Genomic DNA, 18038 nt, shown 5'->3' on the forward strand with positions numbered 1-18038 from the left:
AATTCAATACAACGAGATACATTAACTAACAAGTTAGACATACAAATGCAAAGATCATTCTCTCTTAAAAGAGAATATCTCTAAAGAGTGTAATGAAAAGACACGTACTTTTGAGTTTATACATATTGAATCTATTAAATACAAAATAATATTTTTACTAGATACAATTTTATAAAATTTTTATATCTTTAAACGGGGATTTCTTTTTGCAATATTTACTTAAGTATTCTGTTATGTTGTTTAAAGATTCTATCATCTTCTATCTAAGCAAATTTAATAAGAGATGAATACCTATAGCCCACTCCACCCACTCCTTCGACGTCCTCAATCCAATTCCTCATAACTTTAAATATATGTATATATGTATATTGTATCTATGTATATATCGTTCTATATATTTACATTGTATACGTGTATAGGTTATTTATTTTCAAAAGATATTACATTTTTTTCGTTTGTATATTTGTTGCTGCTGTTTTTGTTTGCATTAAAAATTTATATTTTTAATGGAACAATCTTATATCAAGACATCATTCATTCATTCCTACAAATATTCTCATACCCTATACACTGAAAAACGCATACACATTTACCCACATTAATAATAGATACAGATTCCTGAATAAAACAAGAAGAAAAAAAACTGTAGTACAACAACAAAATAAAGGTAAAAAGTTGTTAATCAAATAAGTAAGTTTTGTTACAAAATTTATACTCCTACTACGTTTTTGTTTTGTTTTGTTTTTAGGAAACTTTTGCATGAAACTTCCATTTCATCATTATTTTCCTTAAAGACTTATTTTTAAGAAATTCATATTTATGAAACCCAATAACAAATATTACACCTAAATATAGGCGTCTATTATTTTATTCCTAACAATCAATGAACCTGATTAAATGAAATACATATAATCAATAGTAAATATTTAAATATAATGTTCACTTTTTAAATTTATAAAAAAAACAATGATTGAATGATTTTAATGTCTACATTTTTAAATGGTTCCTAGAATTATGAAAAAAAAAAAAAAACAATATTTCAAATGCAGTAAACAAAATAAAATCAAATTATGGAGACGAAAAAGTTTTGTGAAAAATTTTTAAAATAATGACAAAAGATTATCATAAAATTATATTTGAAACGTTTTTCTAGGTGAATAAACTTTTAAATAAATTTCTTAAATTTTCAAGAAAAACACTTTCTACAAACAATTAGCTGATGGAAGAGTATTTCTATAATTAAATATCTAATTAATTTGCTTATAAATTACTAAATACATATATGTATAGTTAAAAAACTTGTAATTAAGGTAGAAATTAGTTAAAAGAATTGAAGTCAGTTAATGTGAAACAATGACGTGCAACCATTCCAATAGGACCACGTAGCATAGTAACTTACACCAATATATTGAAGATTAATTCTAATATCATTTGAAGTGTAAAGATATGAAATATGTTCAGTTATTTTGCCCCTAACAGGTACAAGATTTGCCTCTTTTAGACTAAATATCAGGCATGAATACTTTATAAATGATAAAAGCACTAAAGAACTTATCGGATTTTTTCTATTGGATAGTTCACAAATCTGTAAACTGTCCTATTGACTAGTATGTGGACTAGTGCTTCGATTAGTCTTTGGACTAGTATTTTGATTAGACTGTGGACTCATCTATGGAATAGTCTGTCTATTGGATATTCTATGGACTATGCTATTGACTAGATGATGGCTGGAATAATAGTCTATTGCACTTGCATATGGACCAGTCTATTGAATAATCGATTGTCTAGTCTATTGACTATTCTATGGATTTGCCTATTGACTAGTCCAAAGAATACTCTATCTATAGTGATAAGACCATTAACTAGTCTATGTATTACTATATTACTAGTATGTTTTCTAGTCTAGAGAATAGTCTACGTCTTTAGTTTATTGACTGAACTATGGACTAGTTTATAGTCTATTGAATTCTATATGGACTAGTATGTAGTCAATTGACTAGTCTATGGACTAGTCTAGAGTCTATCGATTATTCTATGGAATAATCTATTGAGTAGTCTAATGTCTAGTCTATGAACTAATCTATTATTTGGCTATGGACTAGTCTATTGACCAGTTTTTGGACTAGTCTATTGACTAGACTTTTGACTTGTCTTTTGACAAGTCTATTGACTAGTCTATTGACTAGTCTATGGACTAGTCTTTGACTTGTCTAGTATGTGTCTAGTCTATGGACTAGTCTATTTACTAGTGCATGGATAATTCTATAGTCAATGGACTAGTCTATTTACTAGTGCATGGATAATTCTATAGTCTATTGACTGGTCTATGGACTAGTCTAGAGTCAATCGACTAGTCTGTGGAATAGTCTATTGAGTAGTTTATTGTATAGTCTATGAACTAATCTATTATCTAGTCTATGGATTAGTCTATTGACTAGTCCGTGGACTAGTGTATTTTCTAGTTAGTCTTAGGCCCAATTTTTTTTGTATTATGCTGCGAGCTTACCACGGTACTTTTATCAATCAAAAAGTAATGTAAAAAAGTACTAAAGTACTGACTTTTCTAAGCTTTTTCTAGTTTGTGGACCACTTTATTGACTATTGTATGGATTAGTCTAGAGTCTATCAACTAGTCTGTGGAATAGTCTATTGAGTAGTCTATTTTCTAGCCTATGAACTAATCTATTATCTAGTATATAGGCAAGTCTATTGACTAGTACGTGGACTAGTGTATTTTCTAGTTTATTGATTAGTCTTAGGCCCATTTTTTTATATTATGCCTCGGTACTTTTACCAATCGAAAAGTAATGTAAAAAAGTACTAAAGTACTGACTTTTCTAAGCCAGCTGAATACCAGGGTACTTTTAGTATAAAAAGTACAAAAGTATAGACATTTCTATACCAGCTAAATATACTAATTTTAATTTTCATATTAATTCAATATGATCGTGTAATATCAAATCAAATATGACAACTTTTAGCCTTCCGGTTTAATTTTAATGAATCGATTTTTAATAAAAATTGCCACAAATTTGGGAATATATTTATTGGCACAATTTTGTCTAGATCTATTAAATTTCAAAACTTATCGTCTCATTTTCTATTTTGAATTACCTGATACTTCTAAATTATTAGATTAATTTTGAAATGTGCAAACTTTAGTCTAGACAATGTACTTTATATGATATCCCGTTGACATTTAATCTAACCATAGCAAATAATAGAATGTCAAATTTTCATTTTATATAAAATATAAATAACATTTTCATTTCATTATAATAAATTTTCTTTTACATTTAATTTGTAATAGCAATTGAAATTACAAGTAAAAAATTACCAATTTTGCGGTTTTTATAGTTATAGATCATCAACATCACATTTAAATGTTTATTTGTATTTCTAAATGCAAAATGTTTATAAACAACCAACGCTCACATAAACAAACACGCGTTCACAGTTCACAGCCACAAGAAATTTGCCATAAATAAAGAAAATAAAGTAAATATAAATAAAAAAACTGCAATTTCCGGTTGAAATTTTTCTAGACATTGTGTATTTCTTTTTTTATAATAAGTAGTAATGAAGTTAAATAAAACAACCACTTAAACAAATGTTTGTATGTAGAAATAAATGTGATTTAAATTATTAAATAAGATAAACATAAAAATTTGATTTTGAATTTTATGAAATAAGTAAAATTTGTCCACCCACCAATCATTAAAAAAAAATTAAAAAATAGGCATTTTGCTTTGAATCATTCTGAATCCATACTTATACATTTCGCTGGGATCGTGTAAAGACGTAGTATTAGCACAATTTATATATTGTGTTGGTTCCCATTATTAAAACATTAGTTTTGAAAACTTTAAAAAATTATTTTTTGGTTTCAAATAATTATTGTCACTCTGTAATAATCTTCAGTAAGTCTAAAACTATTAATGCATTATTTTATTTTTAAGTAAATTATTCATTTCATTTGTATTTTAATTTATTAATTAACAAGATTTTCTTAAGTTTACATTTTATAAATTTTGAAAGCTTAAATAATGAACAAATAATGGTTCGATCCAGAAAAAGTTTCGCAGAATTACACATGTCAACAAAAGTTGAAAAAAATCAAAACCCAGAGACCAAAAGGATCTAAAGGGTTGAGCAGCACTGAATCCGAATGTGGCCTAAAGTTTAACTACTGTGATATCTTCATTTTTCTTCGAGACAATCGAAACATAAAGTTTGGAACAACCGTAGTCAGGTCAGAATCGGATTCTGAGCTGCTCAATCCCTTAGAAAAGTACTCTTTAGTGTCTGGATTAAACATTTTTTGGTTATATCCGATGTCATTATTAATTCATCAGTTATTTGCGATTAAGTGATTTTCGGAACGCAGAAACAAAACATATTCGTGTAAAATTATATCCCGATATCATTATTAATTAGTTATTTGCGATTAAGTGATTTTCGTAGGTGGACTTTATATGGGACTTTATGGACCTATCCAAATTCGCTGAATAATTTGGTTAAATTTTGTCTCGATTTTCGGAAGTGGACCTTATATGGGAGATATGATCTATTGATATTAGCATGTTGTGGTAATACGATATTCTAAAGGTATATATTAACAATAAATCCATTTTACGGGAGTATGTATATTTGTATGGGTGCTACTTATATGAATATTTGAACCGTTTCTAATAATTTTCAATTACTGGACGTAATTTGTTAAAATAGGATGAGAAAAATACATAATATTTTCAAGGTTTTCTTTCGGAATATTATTCCGATATTTATGGAAAAATTTTGATGATTTTAAATAGCTATCTTCTTGACAGCATATCTAATAAAAATAGAAAATTAGGATCCCACACATATCTAGTGTCTTCCGAAAACTGATTTCAACATACATAACGCCCCTGGGGCATGTTACTTTGATGAACTTCAACTATTTTGGTGTGATTGTATTGCGGGAGAAAAAAGGTGCAACTAGTGGTATGTATCCACGCCCTCTCCCTGGAATTATTAGATATGGGGTCGAACCAGACAACCTAACATATTTGGTACCACTGGAACCGGTAGACCGCAGGGCGGACTTTGTCTTAGCCCGATTATTAGAGAGTTACCTTCAGGGTGCACGTGATGGCTGTGGTTTAAACCCAAAATCGCTGGAAGAGAATAATAATACTTTTATGCGAATAAAAGCAATGTTGTTAGTAGGTCTAATGTTAGACAGGATGACATACGCCATGAGCTGTCATATAGATAATTCCCGAATAATTCACGAATATCTTGTCTATTCGTTATTAAATGAGCAGTATAGTTATTAGGTTAAAATAAATAAGTTATAATTATAAAAGTATCCGCAAAAATTCAGCATAAAAATGAAATTTGATACTCAATACTGTGGCCAGCTTCAATTTACCATCCAACAACAATAAATTAAAACGTTGACATAAAAATTATTTAAGAAAACACAACCATCTAAAATTTACAGTTTAAACAATATAAAAAAAGACACTACAAAACGCCCACATACATACTATTTATAAATTCTCTCCAATGCATTTATTCGGTTTTTATACTGTATATTGATTTGAACTTTTTGTATGAAAAAAAAAAAAAAACAAATAAATTTTTGTTTATATTACTCATGCCAATGTATTGAGTGGCTTTCAAAGCCTGCTAAATCCATGTAAATATGTTTTTTTTTTCAATATTTGCAAAATTGCTATTTTATGGTTTGCACATTTTTTGCACCGATTTTTTTCTGAATGCATATACACAAGCACATAAATACACTACTATTATTAAGTACATATACTTAGTATATCAATAATTTATGCTGGTTTTTAAAGTTTTTTTTTTTTTTTTTTTTAATTTATGATCCTTCTATTAAGCATTTCATGTTAACGATATAATTCTAAACTGTCTGAATAATTATTATGTCTAGCAGGGTTTTATATTTTTAAATTCTGTAAAGTTTTTTATAAAATTATTATTTACTTTGGCAAAGTAGAAAATGAGTTAAAATTTATTTAAATGTCAAATTCGTGCTGTAGTTTCTTTTTTTTTATTTATTTAATTCTTATAATCACAAGAATATTTTTTAAAATAAATGTGTAAGCATTAATAAAATTCGTCCCAGTCGACTGAGTGGCTGACTGATTTTGACATGTTACACATACAAAATGTGAATAACAACAAAATATAATGTACTCGTCATTTGTTTATGTAAATTAACATGGGGGGTTGTGTGTGCAAATCAAAGTTTTTAATTGCAATTATTTTGGGTTTTTTAAAATAATTTCCTTTCGTATAGACCGAAATTGTCCATGACTTTGAGACACAAATAGGATTGAATTTCAGAACTTATTACAGGAATCTGTTAAAGTAAAAGTATCATGTTATTGACTGGTAGCTACCTCCTCGACAGACGGTAATACCTCTCAATCGTTTATGCCAAATGATCATTATAGTTTTTGCATTATTTACTTTTAGTTCGACAATGAGATTTCATTATCGAAAAAGTAAACCATCTCCTAAAACTAAGATTTTAGGAACCTATTATAAACAGTGATAACTAATCTGTTTGATGATATAGATCGGTAGCTAACACCTCGCGCGACAGCAATACCTCTCGATCGTTTATATAGAATGATCTCATAGTTCGGCAATGAGATTTCCTTCCCGAACAAGTTAATAATTCCCTAAAACTAAGACTTTTGAAACATATTATAAACGAGCAAATGATCTTGTCTATGATCATTAATTTGTATCTCCTGGCTAAGTTGTGTGTTGGGTCCTAATCCCAAATTCGATTGAGTTCTTGCACGCGACCACGAGAAATCGATAGTCTTTAAATCTTTTGCACTCTAACACAAACAACTCGATTGATCTGATGTTCCTTTAAACATCAATTGACTTTGAAAGCCCAGAGATTTGTAATTTCTTAGATTTTTGGTCAATGTTTAACTCACAGTATAAAGTTGGGCTAGCATATTACGAGTGACGTTGTCTTGATTGGAAATTTCGACAATATCAATATAATTTAAATCTTTTTCGATATTCGTAATAGCAAATTAATAGAATGGCAGAATTTTGACTACGACAACGACTCATGTAATAAAGCCGAATGAAGCTGGAGGTCCACACCACTTGTTCTATACGTCTGTCAAACTAGTAGAATCAACTACATTGTGCTGCAAGTTACAGGCACAAAAGCTTAGGATGCGAAGAACTTATGAAAAGCACACAATGCTTTGATGCGAAAACGAGAGAGTCTAACTAAGTATTTTGCAAATTGTTTCGAACAATACCAGATCAATGTAAAACGATATCTGAACTAATTGCTTATAGAACTGATTATATCGACTTTGGCTGTCAACGTTCAAAAGTGTAATTTAACTCGTTATTAGCAAAAGTCATTATTTAGAATGTGTTAGTACTGTAAAGATCCGTAAAAAAAAACTTTGGCTTTTCAAGTGGTAACATTAATTTTTATATAGATTTTCGGTGGAATCTCGAAAGATTTTTTAAATCCATTCACTTATTATTCTATATCGATGAGATTTAAATGATTTGCGTATATTTGCTTATCAATAACTTACGACGATTGCTGTTAAAAGTTTAGCTGATAAGTAGAGGTTATGATTCATAACTCTGAGTGCGAAGATTGTCATTTCGGTACAGCAAAACGTGATTTTTTGCAAAAAAAAATTCAAATATAATTTTATGATTATTTTCATACTAACTAATCTTTATATTTATATTATATGTATATTTAAAATCTTTATAAGTATGTATATGGAAAATATACCTGGTATATTTGAATTATCCCTGTAAAATGCTTATAAAAAGGCGCCTTCTTTAGACAATGAAATCTATAGTTATTATAAGGAAATTGCTCATTATAAAAATGACATTTAAACCAACATCTGTAAAAATAAACTAAGCGCAATATTTGCATCCTCAATAAGCTTTTGACAGCAAACAAACGTCATAAACTGATGTAGAAAATTCTTTTACACTTGACAGAAGTCATTAAAAATGATGCAAAAAAAAAAAAAAAAAACGGCGAACAATTGTTAAAAACCGCAAAATAAATTTATGCTTCTATTAGAATTGCAAAACTTATGCTCATTTTGAATTCATAAAGTGTTTACAAAATAAGTATTCATAATTAATTTATTTTAAAAATGTTTATCCTTTAAATATACCAAAACACTCTTTAAACAGCCCACGCATTAATGTTAATATTTTTTAAAAAAGTCTGTCTGTCCTACAAAGTAAATAAATAAGCAAAATAAAAAGGAAAGAGCTCAGAAAAGGAAAAATATTCATGTGTACAACTGTGGTTAGTAAAATAGGTATGTTTTATTTAATATATTAATTTTAGAAAAATTTTCCTTAAGAAAAAAATGTGAAATATCTATATGTTATGGCAAGAAAGTTTATAATTTATAATTTTTATATTAAATATAATAATCCACCTATTTTTTTGCTCCCAAGTGTAAATGTGCATATTTTACAGATTTATATTTATATATTTCTTTTAATTCTATTTAAAACAGCTACCCGGTTCAGAGTTACAGAACAGAGCAGAGAGTAAGAAAGAGTGCAGCTAAATAAATTCTTAACTTGTATTTCGATGACTTCTATAGATTTGTTATTGTATGAGTATCGAATAAAAACAAAAATAACAACTAATACCTAGTTTGTTTTTATAGTTGTCATTTATTTTCATTTTCGTTTTCCATTCTTTCGTTTTCAACACTTTTTATACAAAAACAATGTCGAGAATCAGAAAAAACAAGTCCGTCAAAATCTATAAACGTGTAGTATAATACCCAGCAGTTTTATATGGAGTTAATTTAACCCTTTCTGTAAGTATTTTCAGAAATTAACCTTTTTTGGTTGGAAAGATTCTTATCAAACTCTAATTAGAGACCTACACGAGAGGATCCAGAAGTCTTAAATTGTCCACAAATATACTCTAGGACAATTAGAACTAATCCCAGAACTAAATCACTTGTTCGATACCAACTCTACGAACTGCAGGTTATGTATGTATAAATAATAAATGTTTATTTGTATTAACTAGTGTGTTTATGTGGGCACATCGTATCGTATCGTACGTATAAGTAAAAACAACAACGTACGATATTTCTTTTGACGTCGTCATTCCTGGAAATTCGAAAAGGTAACCAACCCGGTCATATACAAACATACAAACTTCTATAAACAAATAAACAAGCAGACAAATAAACTAAACAACAACTACAACCATCTGAATTAAATCGAGTCAAATCGACATGAAAACAACCATTCAGCCAAACAACCAACCAAACAACCAGCTATCCAGTAAGCTAATACATAAACGTAACAACCAACCAGCCCGGCAGCCTGCCAGCCATCCAACCATTCAGTCAGTCTGTCTGTCAGTGCGTCAACTACACCTTCACTCTTAAAAGTTCGAACATTCAATTCTTGTTCTTATTTTTATAACATACAAAACACACAGAGATACTCGTAGTATTAGCATTCACATGTGTGTACTTTAAGTTTTAAAACAGTTTAAATACGTTTTTATTTTAGTTTCTACGATCAATTTTGCTACCTCATTATTTAGTGTAAATATTTTGGGCTACTTATATTTGTTTTTTTGTTTTAATATAATATGTAGCTAAGTCCAAACTTATTGCTTAGAATTAGAGTATGTGATTGATTTTTTCTCAGAATTTCAGTTCTGTTAAGGATTCTTGTAAATTTTTGATTATAATAGGATTTTGGTAAAATGTACAAATAATTTGTTAATTCAAAAAGAACTGCCTGCCTTAACTTTAAAATGTGAAAACATATGTATTAGAAACTGGTGCCCTGATCGGTTACTTAGGGATAGTTCTAATACTGATTCTTTCACTGAGTTTTATCAAAAAGTAAAATACTAAGGAATATTTTCCATCGATAAAGATAATCACGTTAAGAACTAGGTTATATAATTGAACTCTCAAATGATAAGATAGGTCCTTAGTAATATCAATAACACAGGTCAACGAAATGATGGTTAGAAAAAACTTTTTAAACCAATTTGTCTAGATTTCATGTATTTTTAGATGCTGAAACCGATATCGGTATTAAATATTTAGTTCATATATTACGGAAACGTTTAATATCGATTTTTTCGATATCATCTTCGAATATCGTCTTCATTATACATATATTTATATTAAGTTTCATTTAAATCGGTTGAAAATTGAATAACATTACAAAACGATTTCAAGAAAGTTTGCCAATATTGCATAATTTGAATTTGACCTTCACAGGTTATAGGTTAACATTGTTCGATTTTACTAAACTTTAGTTATAGTATGTATTCTATTATCTGGAGTTTTATATTCTGAAAAAGGTTTAGATAAAATGCATAACAGTAAAGAATTAAGGCTAATATATTTCCGAAATTCTCAATCCATATTCCCCTTCCGACCCAAGACGCCACCAATTTTTTCCAAATTGCATTTTTATTATGAAATATTGGTCCTATACCCACCTTAAAATACACCAATCTATTCAGAATCTATTCAGAGAGAGCACAGTCAAGATATTTTGATGAAATTTACACCATACATATTTTTTTAGCCCAAGGACGAAGACTATTGAAAATGGTTGAAATCTGTTTATTATTTAACCAGACCTTCCGATTTTGGCTTTTTAGCTTATAACTACGTTAAAAATATAATAGTATATCTTCATCCCTGAGCTTCATACGAAATATTTCGCTATCACATTTAGAGATCCCCCTCTTTCAAAGACCAGATTATTACTGTAGATTCAATAAAACATAAGTCCGATTCTTGGCTTTATTAAAATGCAATCCGATGTGTTCAGATAAACCGAAAGGATTTTACCGCACTTCGTAAAAGAACAGATAAAGCAAAGTATACAACCGTAAAATTAAATGCACCTTCCCATGAAGGTGCAAACCAAGGGATAGGTGTACTATATATGTATGTATAACAATGAAATTGATTCTAAACACAATTTCAAATGTTTATTTGAAGTTCGTTTTGCGTTGATGACAGGACTTATTGATTCTCTTTTTTTGTTCTCATTTCAGATTTTTGTTTTAATTACATTTGTATATGTTTTTTGTTTCTTTTTTATAATTTTTTTTGACAGTTAACGCAACAGACAACAAATACACTCAACAATCCGCACTATACCACTAAATTTGTTGTCAACATTTGTCGTTGTCGGTCATCATCCGTAGTCATTGACGACGTTTTTCTTGTACATTGATGTTGTCTTTTATGGACGGGGTGTTGTGGCGACGACGTCTCTGATTGACGTTCTGGATATTGTTGGTTTTGTTGTAGCTATGTATATCTTTTGTATTTGATTTCTTAAAGAAAATCACAAAATAAGCAAAAAGTTAAAGTGTGTGTGGATATTTTTGTATAATCATTTGTTGTAGTTTTTCATATTATTATTTTTCTTATAATTTTATGTATTTCCAATGTGTTTTGTTGTAATTGTTGTTTCATTATTTGTTTTTCAAGTGTTATTTGGTTTTCCTTGACAGTGAAGAGATTATTGTGTGGAGGCCAATTATTTTATTTGTATATATTGTTGTTGGTGTTGTTATATTTGACATTTTTGCCGGTTGTTTTTGTTGACATTTTAGATTTTTTGTTTTGACAATTATTCTTGTCTCTGTTTTGTATACGCGTACGTAACTTGTTGTGTTTTATATTAAAAGTGTCTGAATATAATAAGTAGACAAACACTGTGACTCATAGAGTTTAATTTTGAAAAATTGATTCAATGCAACGAAATGAATATTATTGTTGTTTTTTTGTCAACAGAAATTCAGTATACATACATATGTATGTACATGTATGTCTGTATGTACATATATGTATAATTTAAATTTACCTATAAATTTTTGTGTAGATATTAAAATGGGGACATTTAAATACTTTAAAATTATGGATGATAATGAGAATCGTGTGTTAATAAGAATTTAACTAAATGTATAATTATAAATATTAATAACATTACATACTATAATTATGTATGTTTGTGGTTAATTAGTAAATTGTAAATTTTTTAATTAAGCCTAAAGTAATTACAACAAAGGGAATTATTTAAGGTTTATTTTGTTTGAAATTTTCAGAATTTTTTTAAATAAAATTATTTTTTTTTATATTTTTGATAAGCAAATTATAATTGGAGGCTTTGATTTTAAGTAAAATTTTATTTCTTTAAAATATTACATACCTACTTATTATCAATTTGTATTAATTGTATAAATTTACGCTTTATTTTATATACATCAGAGAAGCTCAATATGGCCGTTTCATAGCACGCGTGATAGGGTAAGAAAATTCTGCTGACGCTAAGTTGATGCACATACACTACAGGTTTAATTCTTCTTCTTTTTATAATGAGCAATATCAGTTGGTTTGCTCTCAACTTGAAAAACAAAATCAAATCAGTTGCTGATCAGCACTTGTCAAAGCAAGGTCTGTGCGCGACGTTTTTAAAATACACACAGAAATACAACAACAAAATTTTGAGAAAGCCGAATGAATGTAGGAGAACATGAGAGAACAGTTGATAGTTTTTTATATATAGACGTTGCTATACGCTGGCTGTCAAAATCCATAATAAATATTTGACAGTTAGCATATACTTTATCGTTTGTAGTCATTTTATTAGTATACTTTTATTTTGAATTGAATTCTGTTCTCTGCTGCTTTACCAACACAAATAAAACTATGGTAGTCTATGGTAGTATGTGTTTGAGCACCACTGATATACATACATGGTTCTTTAATAAGTACGTACTGTACAAAATAGTTGAAACATTGTTGACTATTTTTAATTTGTGTCCGAAAAATAATTTTGAAAATTAGTAAAAAAAAATATCAACAATTTATGTGTATGTGTGTGTACTACAAGAAACTAACAATTAAAAAATTAAAATAAAACAAGTAAGAATGCATTGTCGGACATGGCCGACCATATGATACCCTACACAGGAGAGTATGTGAAAAATATGGAGATTTTTTTAATAATAAATCATTAAGTTTGTTTTTTACCGTAATTCCGACAATCTGTTGACAAAAAAAGAGAAGTTTTGAAGAGGGGTTTATAAATATGGGCCTATCTTTATAAATTTTTGCAGGTGGATTTACATTTACATTAATGCTATTCATGCAGAATTTCATCATGATATTAGATATGTGATATCTGAAGGGGACTTTGTATGGGGGCTAGTGTAAATCGAAGCCCGATAATTTCGAAAATCGGCAGTGCCATTTAGACTTACATATATAAAACTTCGTTTTTCCGATTTTTGAAGATATTCTAGAACATTTATCATAATTATGAGCTTAAAAGCCCTATTTAAGGATTACCATTGTATGGGAGCTAGGCGAAATAATTGACCGATTTTAAACTTTTTCAATAAGATTCGTCGTTAAAGAAGAGTATGTCCCAAATTTCATCAAATTATCTTCAAAATTGCGACCTGTAGTTTGATAACAGACGGACGGTCATAGCTAAATCGACTAAGGTGGCTGTATGTCCAATATTATTGCGCGTTACAGACGTCAGCACAAACCCAATATACCCTCCCCACTAAAGTGAAAAGAAATTAAAAATTGTAATACCAACAGAACGCGTACGAGGCATAATAAGTGAGATATTCGTAAAAACTTATTTTTGTGAGCTTTGACTGACAATATCTCGCTTTCTAGGAGAGATTTTAAGTGAAAAGAAACTTAAACTGAAAGAAGTCTATTTTGAGGAACATCAATGTAAACAATGAAGTTTGAGTTATATATACTTCTCATTATGTAGTATGATGTTAACAAAAATATTTTGGGTTTATTATTGACAATTCATGAGCTGAACGGTTTTAAAAATACCCCAAATAGGACACGATTTTATATATTAAATTCAAAATTTTTTCGATTTATTTTATGGTTATTCTTATTTTGAGACCATTTTTTAATATACTCTTCTGTTACTAAGAATCCCCAAATCCTCATATTTTTGCCCACATTTTCGGTTATATCTAGACAACAAAGTTATTTTAGTCTATATAAAGTATATATCTTATCTTACGTATGATGTATACGAAATACTACGATCATTTGTGAAATCTAAAATTTTTAATAAATAAAAACAACAATACTAAGTAAAATATACATTAATTACTTTTCTATATTATACAAATTTAATACCTATAATATACTAAAATTTTTCTAAAATAAACTTAAACATGTTTTTTTTCTATATCCAACGAAACACATCTAAATATACATACATATGTATGTATGTAATTAGTTGGTATCTACTACATTCTTACACAGGAACAACAAATATCCTTAATGGACTGTATGACTAAATATGGAGTAAAAAATTAAAAGTTTTTTGTTTTTATAAATGGAAAAATTGTGTTATGTTTTGTTCAGTTTAGTTAGTCTTCTTCTTAAAGCATTTTCGTTTTTTTAGAGGTAAAAGAAAACATCTATCTGTAGCTTTCCTTGCAAGTAAAACTTTTATTTTAAAACAAACTCGAAAAGAACAACTAAACATTTTTACAAGTTTGTTCTTAAAAAAACTTAGAATTAATGATATTTGATTAGTTGAAGTGGAAATTGGCTGCTGAATATAATATTTACTTAAATAAAAACAACGTAAATGTATTAAGAAATCTACTACGCCTTTATGCTGTCTTTGGCAGGTTCTTTTCTTGTATCTGGAAATAACATTTGGAATAACAAAGTTATCAAAAGCCTTTTATTTGTAATTCAAAACGCCTGCTTGGGTTAGAAAAAATGTATTTTTTAGGGCAAAAGATATAACTCAAATCGAAAGTTCACCCCAAAAAATGGATTATGAGTGTTGAAGAAATTTTCTGCAGGAAACTTTTTATGGGGGGTAGAGCCAATTACGGACCAATCCTCATACAATTTGAGAGATTTGAGTTTATACAAAACCTGTTTACGGCAAATTTCGTTGCTATATTGGAATTTTGTAGCAAATTATGAGCATTAGTCGTTTATGGTGGGTAGGGTCGATTATGGACCGTGCCGCATTAAATTTGACAGATAGATTTTAGTTCCTATAAAACTTGCTCAAATATCACATACATGCCTTTTTTGCCAGTTGTGAGCATTATCATCATTTCCGGAAGAGGAGCCTATATGTGAGGTAGGTTTAATTATGCACTGAGTTTCTTAAAATTTGTCAGAGAGATTTAAGTCTGTATACTCGTTGCTATATAAAATTTCTATCATATTAAACTTGTTTTTTGAACGGAACTTTATATGGGAGGTAGGTCCAATTATGGAAAGACCCTCAAAAAAATTAAAAAAATAATTTTTAAAACTTGTTTGTATTGTATTGTATTTTTTTTTTCGTTTTTGCAAATTAAGAGCTTTTTCTAAGGAAACTTTAAATGGGGTAGGGTCACTTATTTTGTCAAATTTCTTAGCTATACATGCTTTTTTAAGCCTGTTACGAGCGTTATAGTAATTTTCCGAAAAGGTCCTTATATCATGGCCCAATATCGACTATTTTCAATACCAATTTCAGCTCCATAGCTCATTTCGTTTGGACTCAATCGTGTTTTCAACAGACAGACGGGCGGACATGATTATATTAGAAATAAGGATCCAGAATACATGTGTTACAAACTTAACTATTCTTAAATAGAAATTTATAACCGACAAACCTATAGGCTAGGTTTTTTGGAAATTAAAAAAAAAAATATAAATGTCGGACGTCTCTATTTTCGAAAATATGAAAAGAGCAAAAAACTAATTTTTATTAATGCAAAAAGTGGTTAGAAATTCTTGTTGAAAACCCCATTTATTTGGCCTTCTAATTGTTATCTGAATCAAGAGAGTAAAGTACATTAAGTCTATAATACATCGATGTAATAGAACCATTAAATTGCTGCTGGCAAATTTTTAACATCAAATAATTCCGATCCTAGTCAAGTCAAAGAAAACGGACATTGAAACAAAAACGATATAGGGTCCTAATTTAACCTATGTACATATGTATGTATGCCCCAATTTTTATTTCATAGGAAAATTTGTGTAATTTTTTTTAATTATCTTAAGTAGTTATAAATTTATTGAATATTAATTTTATTGATAATTTTAAAATTTTAGCGTTTGGCATTTTTATCTTTATTCCAGATTGAACTATACTAATAAATTTATTGCATATTTTAGGAAAAAGAGGAAAAAAATATAAACTAAGAATATTTAAAATGTAAATAGTTCAGTGTATGTATTCTTCACATTTTATTCCACCTACCTAATCGAGAAAAAACAATCAACACGATGTTTTTAGATGTAGACGTCGGTGATGAAGATGGGAATCAGGAAAATAAGCAGCACGAATCCCCAAATACAAAATTGTATTCCAACAAAAGCAGAAACACCACAAAACGAAGAAAGAGTGAACAGTAAGCAGCGAATAATAAAATACACACTTTTTTTTATTATTTTCAACAAAATTTCTACTTTCACATAAAAAAATCGAAAATTTCGAAAGAAATGTATAACAAATTATAAATTCAAATTAGCTTTTTAAAATTTTTGTTTGAAAATTTGTTTTTCTAACTTTTTTTGTTTAAATTGTAAAACACTTTGAAACCAAGAATATTGCGTTGCACTTTTTTATATGAATATTGTTGTTGTTATTGGGTTTTTATTTCCCCTTCTTTACACTTTGAAACAAATAAAATAAAAAACACAAATCACACAGCAACAACAATAATATTAATTTGCAAAACACAAAACAAATATAATATCAATTTCTGAAAACGCTGATGGCGATATAGTCTTTTGCTGAGTCAAACGGGGTAAGAAATGAAATCAAATGGATTTTTATATATTTATTTTTAATTTTTTTACACGGGACTAAAAAGAGACTAGCACCGAACGACGTATTGATGGAGCAGTTTAATTTTTTTCTTATTTATTTTATATTTTAACAAACAGCAGACTACTTTAAAACACAACCGTCAAAGACGAGAGTAAAGAGCACATTAAATTGGCCAGCAAATAAAAATCAAATAAAATCTCTCCCAGACGCATTTATAAGGTGATATCTAGAGCTCAGTTGATTATTGTTTACCAAACAACTTTATGTCAGAATCCATATAAAAAATATTCTCTTTTGACAAAAATCTACTGTCAAAACTTCCTTAAAAAAATTGTTATAAAAGAAAATCCATACTTATATTGTAAAAAATTCTTCTGTTTAACTTATTAACTACATTTAAAAATTTAGTATTATTATTTTCAATATATTAAAATTTTATTTATATAGTTAATAAATAAATATACCCACAATATACAACACTGTGTTAGGCAACTACTAAATTAGACAACTGTTTCAAAAAAGGTACTTGTTTTCATTTTCACTTACCTCCTACGCTTTTTTATATTTTTCTTTTATTTTCTCTGCAGTTTTATCACCTGTTTCGTTTTCTTTACAGTTTTCTTATCTTATTTTTTCCGATATATATTTTTCTTGTTCTTGCACTGTTCTATAAAAAAAATTAACACTTTAAAAATCTTTTTTTTTCAATTTACAAAACTATTTTTTCTTTAGACTAATTTGTTTTTGTTTATTTTTTGACTTTTATGAAATTCTCTAGTCTTTTCTTTAAGAATTCCTCAACACTTTTTTGCACGCTACTTTTTTTCTTATTAGTTAGCACCAGTGTTTTTTATGCAAATTTATTTGTTTTTCCACTGCAAAATAGTTTCTAATAAAATTATCTATTATTTCGTTAATTTTTCTTTGTTTTTAATAGGATTTCAAAGTGTTTTTTTCAAATTTTTCTTTATAGCACTTGAGAATTTGCTGCGTATTTTCGTGTCGAGAAGCAACAATTGAATTGCATTTATTAACAGAGCTGCCACTAGAGTCCTGCGCCGACAAATATTAACGGCGGCGGCTAACACTAAAAATGTCGGCGTTGGTTTAAAATCGACAGTAAAATTTTCAAC

The 18038-nt window shown here is 28.4% G+C and overlaps 1 protein-coding gene across 10 annotated transcripts in view; it reads right to left on the reverse strand.

The window, feature by feature from the left end:
* LOC119609107 (signal transducer and transcription activator) overlaps positions 1 to 17928 on the reverse strand; it is a 68079-nt gene extending 50151 nt beyond the window's left edge. For 3 of the 10 annotated variants that reach the window (XM_037963847.1, XM_037963888.1, XM_037963880.1), the window contains exon 1: positions 16333 to 17070. The gene's annotated coding sequence lies outside the window, so the exon portion shown is untranslated. Of the gene's footprint in view, positions 1 to 16332; positions 17071 to 17451 lie in introns of those variants that run through there. The other 7 variants (XM_037963864.1, XM_037963806.1, XM_037963820.1 and 4 more) reach the window with 4 other exon arrangements.
* Between the last annotated feature and the right edge of the window lie 110 nt (positions 17929 to 18038).

The sequence above is a fragment of the Lucilia sericata genome, unplaced genomic scaffold, assembly GCF_015586225.1.
Source record: "Lucilia sericata isolate MDLA Ls3-8-SP2 unplaced genomic scaffold, ASM1558622v1 Contig000022F_arrow, whole genome shotgun sequence".
In the NCBI taxonomy this organism is placed as follows: Eukaryota; Metazoa; Arthropoda; class Insecta; order Diptera; family Calliphoridae; genus Lucilia; species Lucilia sericata.